Source organism: Acinonyx jubatus, chromosome D4, assembly GCF_027475565.1.
Source record: "Acinonyx jubatus isolate Ajub_Pintada_27869175 chromosome D4, VMU_Ajub_asm_v1.0, whole genome shotgun sequence".
NCBI classification, from domain to species: domain Eukaryota; kingdom Metazoa; phylum Chordata; class Mammalia; order Carnivora; family Felidae; genus Acinonyx; species Acinonyx jubatus.
Window position 1 is genome coordinate 21,450,877 of NC_069391.1, and position 10,516 is coordinate 21,461,392.

The following is a 10,516-nucleotide window of genomic DNA, read 5'->3' on the forward strand; positions in this document are numbered from 1 at the left end:
ACTTCAGAGCCAGAAAGCTGAAGAGAATTTTCTGGGGACAGAAACAAATTTCTTTATCTGCTTGTGTTCATCCAAATGCCAGAAAAGGATTCTTGGCAGATTTCCATAAGTAACTGAATTGCCACCCTTTATTTAAATTTAACCACAGATGGGAAACATTTTCCCTAAAAATAATTAAAATCTTAAGTTTTGTACAAGAAATAAACTTTAGTTATACAAAAATTCATTAACGTGGAGCTCTGTTTTCTCAAGATGCCAAACTATACTTATTATTATTGAACCACAATTGTCAGGAAAATGTTAACAACCCAAGTAATTTACAAAAGAATTGAATTCTCTGAAACAAATCTATGTCAGCTTATCACTATATTATAAAGCAAATAAACTCAAAAAACTATTAATCAAATTACTGCATATCTTAACCTTTTTTAACCTAATATTTGTCCCCTTTGACCAACAGGAACAAAAAGTTTTCCACGATAATAACAAAAAAAATCATACTTAAGAATGAACAAGGGGGGAAAAAAGAATGAACAAGGAGTTCTAAGCAAGTTAAACAGTAGCAAAGGCTTAGTTCTGGATTCTCCTCAAATCTATTCACAAAAACAGATGGAATAGACCAAGAAACAGACCCATCCGTATGCTCAACTGCTTTTTTACAAAGATGCAAAAGCAATTCAATGGAGGAAGAACAGCTTTCTCAACAAATGGTGCAGGAGCAACTGGACATTCACAGGCAAAAAAATGAACTTCAACCTAAACTTCACACCTTAAATAAAAATTAACACTGGGGTGCCTGAGTGGCTCAGTAGATTAAATGTCCAACTTCAGCTCAGGTCATGATCTCACGATTCATGGCGTTTGAGCCCTGCCTCGGGCTCCGTGCTGACAGCTCAGAGCCTGGAGCCTGCGTTGGATTCTGTGTCTTCCTCTCTCTACTCCTCCCCCACTCACACTCTGTCTCTCTCTCAAAAATAATAAATAAACATTAAGAAAATTTTTTTTAATTAACACAAAACAGATCAGACTTAACTATAAAATGTAAAACTCAGGGGCACCTGGGTGGCTCAGTCAGCTAAATGTCAGACTCTTGATTTCAGCTCAGGTCATGAGCTCACAGTTCATGACCCACATCAGGTTCTCTGCTGTCAGTGTGGAGCCTGCTTCGGATCCTCTGACTCCTTCTCCCTCTCTGCCCCTGTCCCACTTGTGCGCATGTGTACACACACACACTCTCTCTAAAATAAATAAAATATTTAGAAATTAATAATAATAATAATAATAAAAATAAACTATCTTGGCCTACTTCCACCTCCATCACAGAAACCTTCTCCTACAGTACAGGTGAATCCATCTAAATTAAACATGAACAAGAGAAAAGAATGCAATCTAATCCTATGTGAAGTACTGTGATAAAAAGACAAAAAGAACCAAATAATGCATTAACCAATGAAGGCACATCAGAAAAATATGGCCATAAAGTAGATAAGAACTGTAACATAATATCTTAATATTAATTAAAAGAAACTAAGAAACTGACAGGAGCTATAAAGAATAAATCAGAAACAGAAAGCCTAAAAAAAAGAAAAGAGAGAGAGAATGTGGACATAACAAGAGCACTTACGAAAGCAATGACAAAATTCTGGACAGAATAAGAAAGAAAAAAATTCAGAAAGGAAGACAAAACTGGAGGAACACGACTTAAAGGACAGATACCAGGGATACTGCTTAATAAAGGATAAAAAGGAAAAATACAAAAATAAAGCAAACTTTAAAAATAAGATAAAAAGAATTTGAGGAAAGATGTAGATATAAAAGACAAGCAATGAAGATCCAACATACATGTAACAGGAGACCCCAAAAAGAAAATGAAAGCAATGAAACGTTAAATACTAAAATCTATCACTGATGAAAATATTTATGAGAACAGCCAACACTTAATACATATTCTAGGGGCATCTGGGTGGCTCAATTGGTTAAGCGTTCAACTCTTGATTTTGGCTCAGATCATGAAGATCTGCGCTGATAGCACAAAGCCTGCTTAGGATTCTCTCTCTCCCTCTCTTTTTAACCCTTCCCTGCTCATGCTCTCTCTGTCTCTCCCTCAAAATAAATAAACCTTTAAAAATACATATTCTAGGGGCGCCTGGGTGGCGCAGTCGGTTAAGCGTCCGACTTCAGCCGGGTCACGATCTCGCGGTCCGTGAGTTTGAGCCCCACGTCAGGCTCTGGGCTGATGGCTCGGAGCCTGGAGCCTGCTTCCGATTCTGTGTCTCCCTCTCTCTCTGCCCCTCCTCCGTTCATGCTCTGTCTCTCTCTGTCCCCAAAAAAATAAACGTTGAAAAAAAATTTTTTTTTAAAAATACATATTCTAGTAAAAGTGTCGGTTTTTAAAGATTAAAAGTCCTTTGGGCATCTAAGAAAAAGTTAAATTCACTTTAAAAAAATCACAGGTATTAGACTCTGACAACAACATTTTTTACCAGAATACAATAGAATAGGGCTCAGCAAACTATGGCTTGGGTACCAAATCCAGCCCACTGTCAGGTTCTGTAAATAAAGTTTCTCTAAACACAGTCATGCTTGCTCATTTACATACTCTATATGGCTGCTTTTGCACTACAGTGGCAAAGTTATGTAATTTTGACAGTGACTTATGTTCCACAAAGCCTAAAATAATTACCATTTGGCCTTTTACAGAAAAGGTTTGCCAAACCCTACCAGAGAGTAACATATTTAAGAAACCCGAGGAAAGAAAATGTGAGCCAAGTACTTATATTCAGCAAAACTGACCTTCTTTTTTTTAAAAAAATTTTTTTTTTCAACGTTTATTTATTTTTGGGACAGAGAGAGACAGAGCATGAACGGGGGAGGGGCAGAGAGAGAGGGAGACACAGAATCGGAAACAGGCTCCAGGCTCTGAACCATCAGCCCAGAGCCCGACGCGGGGCTTGAACTCCCGGACCTCGAGATCGTGACCCGGCTGAAGTCGGACGCTCAACCGACTGCGCCACCCAGGCGCCCCTGACCTTCAACTATAAAAGCCACAAACAGTTTTAACCATGAAAGACAGGACACATTATTCACATGAGGCATTTATGAGGGTTCAAAGAGCTTTAAACTATCAAATGATGATTACAGAAGCCTTAGCATAAGGACTTGTGTTGTGCATTGAATATATTTAACTGTAGAACCAAGACCAATGATAGGCAAAGGTGACAGAGTACTATGTGATCTGTATGGGGCAAACAGAACTGAGAAATCTTGGGAAGCAGGAACCAAGTAGTCTAGGGACTTGATTATATCACACATATGGAGTGAAGTAGGTATGCATGAAAGGCAATGAGTGGAGGAATGGGCTGTATTATGAGCTGAATTGTTCACCCCCTACCCCTGCCAAATTCATATACTTAAGTTCTAACACCCAGGACTTCAAAATGAGACAATATTTGGAGACAGGGCCTTTAAAGAGGTAATAAGGTCATTTGGGTGAGTTCTAAGGTGATGACTTGATGGCCTATAAAAAGAGGAATATAGGACACAGACAGGCACATAGTGAAAATATCTGAGGAAGACTGCCATTGAAAGCCAAGGAGAATCCTTAGAAGAACCCAACTCTGCCAACATCTTGATCTGGGACTTCTAGCCTCCAGAAGCATAAGAAAATTTTGTTGTCTAAACCACCCAGTTTGTCATACTTTGTTATGGCAGCCCTTGTTAACTAATACTGGCTAGGAAGAGGAAGTAGTTCTGGCTAGATAGGAGTTCACAAATACTGTTAACTCTGTCCCAGAAGTATGAAGTCTCAGAACAGCAGAGCTTTTGATATGTGGTGACTATGCCTTAAATAACACAATGATTATTATTTTTTTTTATTTTTTGGGGGGGGGCACCTGGGTGGCCCAGTTGGTCAAGTGTCCCACTTCAGCTCAGATCATGATCTCACAGTTCATGGGTCTGAGCCCCAGGTGAGGCTCTGTGCTGACAGCTCAGAGCCTGGAGCCTGCTTTGAATTCTGTGTGTGTGCCCCTCCCCTGCTCATGCTCTGTCTCTCTTTCTCTCAAAAATAAACAAACATCTAAATTTTTTTTAATGTTTATTTATTTATTTTGAGAGAGAGAGAGAAAGAGAGAGAGAGAAAATGCATGAGGGGAGAAGGGCAGAGAGAGAATCCCAAGTAGGCTCCACAAAGTCTGCACAGAGCCCAATGTGGGGCTTGAACCCACAAACCCATAAACCCGTGAGATCATGATCTGAATGGAAACCAAGACTCAGATGCTCAATCAACTGAGTCATCCAGGCACCCCAATTAAAAAATGTTTAAATAGGGGCACACAACTCTCGTTTTTTTTTTTAATGTTTATTTTTGAGAGAGAGAGAGATAGAGAGAGAGAGAGAGAGAGACAGGGAGGGAGGGAGGGAGAGGGAAGGGCAGAGAGAGAAGGGGACAGAGGATCCAAAGCCAGCTCCGCGTTGACAGCGGACAGCCCCATGTGAGACTCAAATTCAGGAACCCTGAGATCATGACCTCAGCCGAAGTCGGATGCTTAACCAACTGAGCCACCCAGGCACCCCTGGAGCACAAGACTCTTGATCTCGGGGTTGTGAGTTTGAGCCCCACATTGGGCGTGGAGCCTACTTAAAAATATTGTAAAGAAAAATAGGGGCACCTGGGTGGCTCAGTCAGTTAAGCTTCTGACTTCAGTTCAGGTCACGATCTCGCGGTCCGTGAGTTCAAGCCCCGCGACGGGCTCTGGGCTGATGGCTCAGAGCCTGGAGCCTGCTTTCAATTCTGTGTCTCCCTCTCTCTCTGCCCCTCCCCCGTTCATGCTCTGTCTCTCTCTGTCTCAAAAATAAATAAACGTTAAAAAAAAGAAAAGAAAAGAAAAAAAATAATAATCCAAAAAAAAACTTTAAATAGTGAACATTCAAGAGAAAACATAATGGACACAATATTTGCAACTTGAAAAGCCTGGAAACGTTTCAAGTAGTGTCAGTTCTAAGGAAAACCAAGAAGAAGGAACACCCAAATAAGATACGTCTTATTCCTGAAATCAACTAAAAAAGTAAGTAAATAATACATAAACAATCCTGCCAAGCAAGAGAAAGTAATGGTAGCAACTTTGGATAATTCTTTAGAATTCAAATTAACTTTTTTTAAAGTAAGCTCTACACCCAACATGGGGCTCAAACTCACGACCCCAAGCTGCATCCTCTACCCACTGAGCCAGCCAAGTGCTCCTCAGATTAACTTTAAAAAATTTTCAGGGGCACCTGGGTGGCTCAGTCGGTTAAGCACCAACTCTTGATTTCAGCTCAGGTCATGATCTCACAGTTCTTGGGATCGAGCCCCATGTCAGGCTCTATGCTGACAGCACAGAACCTGCTTAGGATTCTCTCTCCCTCTCTCTCTTCCCCTCTCCCACTTGCACTCGTTCCCACTCTCTCTCAAAATAAATAAATAACTTGGGGCGCCTGGGTGGCTCAGTCAGTTGGGCATCCAACTTCAGCTCAGGTCACGATCTCATGGTTTGTGGGTTCAAACCCCGCATCAGGCTCTGTAAGACAGCTCAGAGCCTGGAGCCTGCTTCAGATTCTGTGTCTCCTTCTCTCTCTGCCCCTCCCCCACTTGTACTCTGACTCTGTCTCTCAAAAATAAATAAATGTAATAAATAAATAAATAAATAAATAAATAACTTAAAAATTTTTTTTTGCTAACAGAATCCCTGACGATCAACAAACAAAAACAGTTGCAAGCATCAAATGAAAAGATAGTTTCAGTGAGTATTAATGAAATTATGGTTCATTGCAAGTTTTTTTTAAACAAGTAATAATCACTAATAATTGAACCTATATTATTTCTTGCCCTGTATCTAAAACTATACAGGCCATAGATTTTGAGAGGACAGTAAGGTAAAGGAGAAAGCTATTTTCCAATTTGTAGCTACCTAAAAGAGACTTGCTCCCAGGTGCTGAGGGGGCCAAAGTTCAGGCAGATCAGAGGGGAAATAGCTAGAGTCAAATGCATCATTTTACAACAAGACTTTTAATGTTTTTAAAAGTTTCTTAAATGTTTTAATGCCTTCTTAAAGTTTTTAAAAGTTGTATTTCACATGAAATTGCACAAGTTAGCAACATATATGTTACTTTTCTTTCAGTACAAAAGAACCAATTACAGATGTCCTAGACAACAACACTTTGCTATCTATATTAAAGTGTGACAAAGTTTTGAAATACATCTTGTCACTAAAGCCATTGGTATTACCAATATAGAATAGTGAAAAGGCTCTCCAACTGTTTCAAGACTTTACAAAATACACTTGAATACTGCTGCATAATTTGCCTTTCTCCAGAAAAGCATATTAAACTTTGTTGACATTGAATACAAAATAAAATTCAAAAATCTGCATCTTGAGTACTTTTGGTTTCTTGACCTTTATTTGAATTTGAGACTAAGCTTTACCAAACAACAGAATTTACACTGTAACTAGCCAACCACAGTCCTCATTATGGAATCTATGCAGTACATTTGTTACCTAGGAAACAGATCAGAGCACAGGCAGAGTGCAATTTCTGTACAGCAAAAGAATTCTCCAATCATGCTGGTAAATAAAGTCCATAAATCAACTAATCAAAAGCAAAGTCAAGAAGTATCACATAAGAGTTAAGCTCTATGGAAACTTTTTTAAAGGAAAAAAGAAACCTGTGGGGCTTCCTCAGGCAACTATGTAGCTCTCTTAAGTAAATATTATGAGCAGGTTTCTTTACAAACACAAACTGTCAAAAAATAAACTGTTCAAAATAAATGGCTTCTCTCCAATCTTCAGCTTCTCTATTTTTGACAGTATTTAAAAGAAAAAGCTTCTTCAGAGCCAGCCTCGTACATCTGGTAGCAGAATATTAATCCAAGAATGAATTCCGCATTTTCCAAGAGCAGCACGAGTTTGTGCCATTCTTAAACAATGCAGGACGATAAAGGCTGGAATGAGAGGTCACTGTCCACACTTCTAACAGTCAAGACCTGCTTCCACACCAGGCTACAAAAAACTTCATGAAAAGGAAGGATCTGAAAGTCACAGGTCTATTATAAAGAATAAAATTGCTACTTTTCAGCTTCCATTTGGGTATTACTAATGATAATACCAGTCCTTTGAGGGTTCCAAGTAATCCCAAGTGGCCATTTTGGGTTTCCTTTAATGGTAACACGCTGGTAACTAACAAGCAGGAAAAGTCTATAGATTTTCAAGCCTATCAAATTTAACTGGACAGCTTAGTGTTGCTTAAAAAAAAAAGGAAACTGGTAAGTGTCAGTTTATATTGCTCAAGTATATTTAAAACCCAACTTTACATAAAAATTCAAAATTTCTGGAAGTAACATTTAGTAGCTGAAAAAAATTTCAACGATGAAGACTAAAAAATAATTTATATGCCTTCCTAAACACCGACATACCAGAAGAGAAATCAATTGAAAATATGTAAGTTTCTCTGCACTGCTTCTGATTACACTAAAATGTTACTGCTAATTATACAAAAACCAAAAAATATCCACATATCAGAGCCAAAAATAAAAACAAAGCAAAAAAAACTAGGTGTTATCTTTTAGCCAGCCCACGTAAAGACACTACACTGCCAATCCCAGAAAACTGTTAGGCATAACTACAAGTTGCCAAGCAATTCTCAAAACAGGCCACACACTCTTAATGTTTAATTTACACACTGACTCTTTGTTAAACCTTATCCCTCCAATTGCCAGTCCTATAAATAAATACATAAACAAGCAATTCAAGTTGTTATTTTCTTTTTTTGAAATTTCTAAGAACTGATAAAGAGTGTGTAATCTAATAGCTGAAACTCTGGGAGTGTTTTCGAATTCCATCCCATTCCTAATACAAATTAGGACAATAATAAAAAAAAACAAAAAACAAAAAACAAAAAAAACAAATTAGGACAATAAGCCCGAACAAATTTCAATACCCATGCTCTTTAGGCCATCCTTATTGAAAAAGAAGAACCCTGCTCAAGAGCTTACTAGTGCCTTGCACTGAGCTCTATGCAGCCTAATTTGGTTTAGCTAATCTAGACAGGAAGTCAAAGCAGGAATATAATTTGATCAATTCAAAGGGGCTGGTGAGACAAATGTTAGAAGTAGCCTCTTCTAGGTTTTAAGTGTACAAAAATGTACACTCCAGGTATACATAAAATTAGGCATGCAATAATATTAATCTGTTAATGTAACTAGGGCAAGAATCTAGGATAAATTTTTCTCCTAGAAGAAGATCACTCTTTTTGGCATACTAAAATGGTCTCCTCTTCATAAGGACAAAAATCAGTTTGCCTAATTAAAACTGCATTAAAACTGTGCACTGCTGGGGCACCCAGGTGGCTCAGTCAGTTGAGCGTCCGACTTCGGCTCAGGTCATGATCTCACGGTCTGTGGGTTCGAGCCCCGCGTCAGGCTCTGTGCTGACAACTCAGAGCCTGGAGCCTGCTTCGGATTCTGTGTCTCCCTCTCTCTCTCTCTGCCCCTCCCCCACTCTCACTTTGTCTCACTCTGTCTCTCAAAAATAAGTGTAAAAAGAAAACCTTTTTTTTTTAAAGTGTGCTCTGCTTTCTGATGAAAGCACATTGCGTCTGTAGAAGCACATTGCTTTCTATATCTCATTTGATGAAAATTTAAATATTTTGCACCACTATGTTTTTCAAGGAAAGCCTCTGTTTTCTACATATAGCTGTATATATAACTGAGTGTACCCAAAACTATTCTTTTAATCTCCTTGATAAGTCAAATTTAAATTTGTCAACATGGATTCCAAACAACAGACAAAAAGAAAAAAAAAAAAGTCTCCAGAAGTGAGTAAATTGAGATTAATATAAAGATATAAATCTGTACCTGCATTAAAAATCTGAATGTGCAATATTAAGTTTCTGGGTACTTAGTCAACTTCACTTACAATTTGGATATCTACAAATATATATCAACTCTTCATAAGAAACTCAGATAAATAACATAAACCGGAAATATCACCCACGGTACTTTTCAAAAAATTATATCCACCAGTGCAACCCAATCGTTAGGTTTTGTAAAGAGAGAATACATAAAAACATAGAATAAAAGAGGGAAAGAACAATCACAGGGAGAAAAATCAGTTCTAACATTCACGTTCTCCCCACACGCTGTGGAAGATCTCATATTTTAAACCAGCAAAAATAAAGGTTTTAGCCTGAACGGAAAACTAGATGTTTACTGCACTCCAACTTAACCTCCACTGTGGAAGCTATCACTATCTGAGTCGCTTGTTAACTGTTTACTTAATAGGTAGAAGATTCGGTCAGGCTAATCCTAAGGAGTCTGGGAAACAGCAAAACTTTACCATCAAACTTTAAAATATGGAGAGATATCCAAAAATTCCTAAAAAATCACAGCCATGTTCATCTTTGATTTGCCTGAAAGTCCCAACCTAATCTTAAGAAACAGAAGAGGAACCACCTGAAAACCAGAAACCTTCTCTGATCTGGGTTTGATTCTGGTCAACCCAGCCTCCTTGCACCCAGGGAATACATTTGTCGATGTACTTGATAACAAACACAAATCACTGCGCGCAGCCTCGGATGGGGGAGGGGGCGGAAGAGCGCTTCGGAGAAAGCCCTCCTCCGTTAGAAACAATAAATAAGGGACCGAAGCGATGCACGTTCCTCCACACACGCCCCACACGCACCTCAGCGTGCCTCTCGCGAGGGAAACAAGTCGGGCAAAGCCCCGAACCACCTCTCTCCCTCTCTCCACAACCATCTCAACACTTGGAAACTAAGAGGGCAGATCTTTTCTTTCTCCTTCCCGCCCTCCTTCCCACCTCCAAACAGACCCAAGAGCAGGAGCAGGCGAGCCAGACCCACGCAGCGCGCCCGCGGCGGCGACAGGAGATGCCGGGCGCCGCGCCGGCCCCGCGAAGGCTGACCAGAGCCTCGGCCGCCGAAGCTCGCTCCCGGAGCCCGCTCGGCCGCCTGGGGTCTCACCCGTCGCGCCCCCAAGCCCGGCGACGGCTGGCCGCCCGGGTCGCTGCCCTGACTCTCGGCCTTCCCACCCCGCCCCCCCCCCCCAGAGAAGACAAAAGAGGGTTCAGCCGGGTCACTGCTTGGCGGCCGAAGAGGAGACAGCCCGGACCCCAGCGCGACCGCCCCCCACACAAAGGGGCTCCCCGGCCCAGGTCGCAGCGTCGGCGCGCTCGTCCCCGCCCCGCGCGCGGGCTCTCACCCACCTGCAGGTGTCTGTGCGTCTGTCCATAGGAACGCGGGCGGCGGGGGGGGCCTGCGGGAGCCGGGCAGCCCGGGCTGGACGGGGCGGGACCGAGGGGAGGGAGGGAAAGCGGCCAGAGGGCCGGGGAGCGGCGGCAAGAGCGGGGAAGGCGCCGGGCGGACGGAGGCGCGGAGCGGGGGGCGGGGGCGCCAGCCTGGCTCTGCCGACCGGCGCGCGCCGCTCCGTGCGCCCCGGGCTCCGCGCGCCCGGCTCGGAGCGCGG

The 10,516-nt window shown here is 41.4% G+C and overlaps 1 protein-coding gene across 2 annotated transcripts in view; it reads right to left on the reverse strand.

Annotated features, from left to right (window-relative positions):
* KIAA1958 (KIAA1958 ortholog) overlaps window positions 1-10,516 on the reverse strand; it is a 152,554-nt gene extending 142,038 nt beyond the window's left edge. Inside the window, exon 1 of one of the 2 annotated variants that reach the window (XM_027034838.2) lies at window positions 10,257-10,516. The gene's annotated coding sequence lies outside the window, so the exon portion shown is untranslated. The remainder of the gene's footprint in view (window positions 1-10,256) is intronic. The other variant, XM_053204783.1, reaches the window with a different exon arrangement.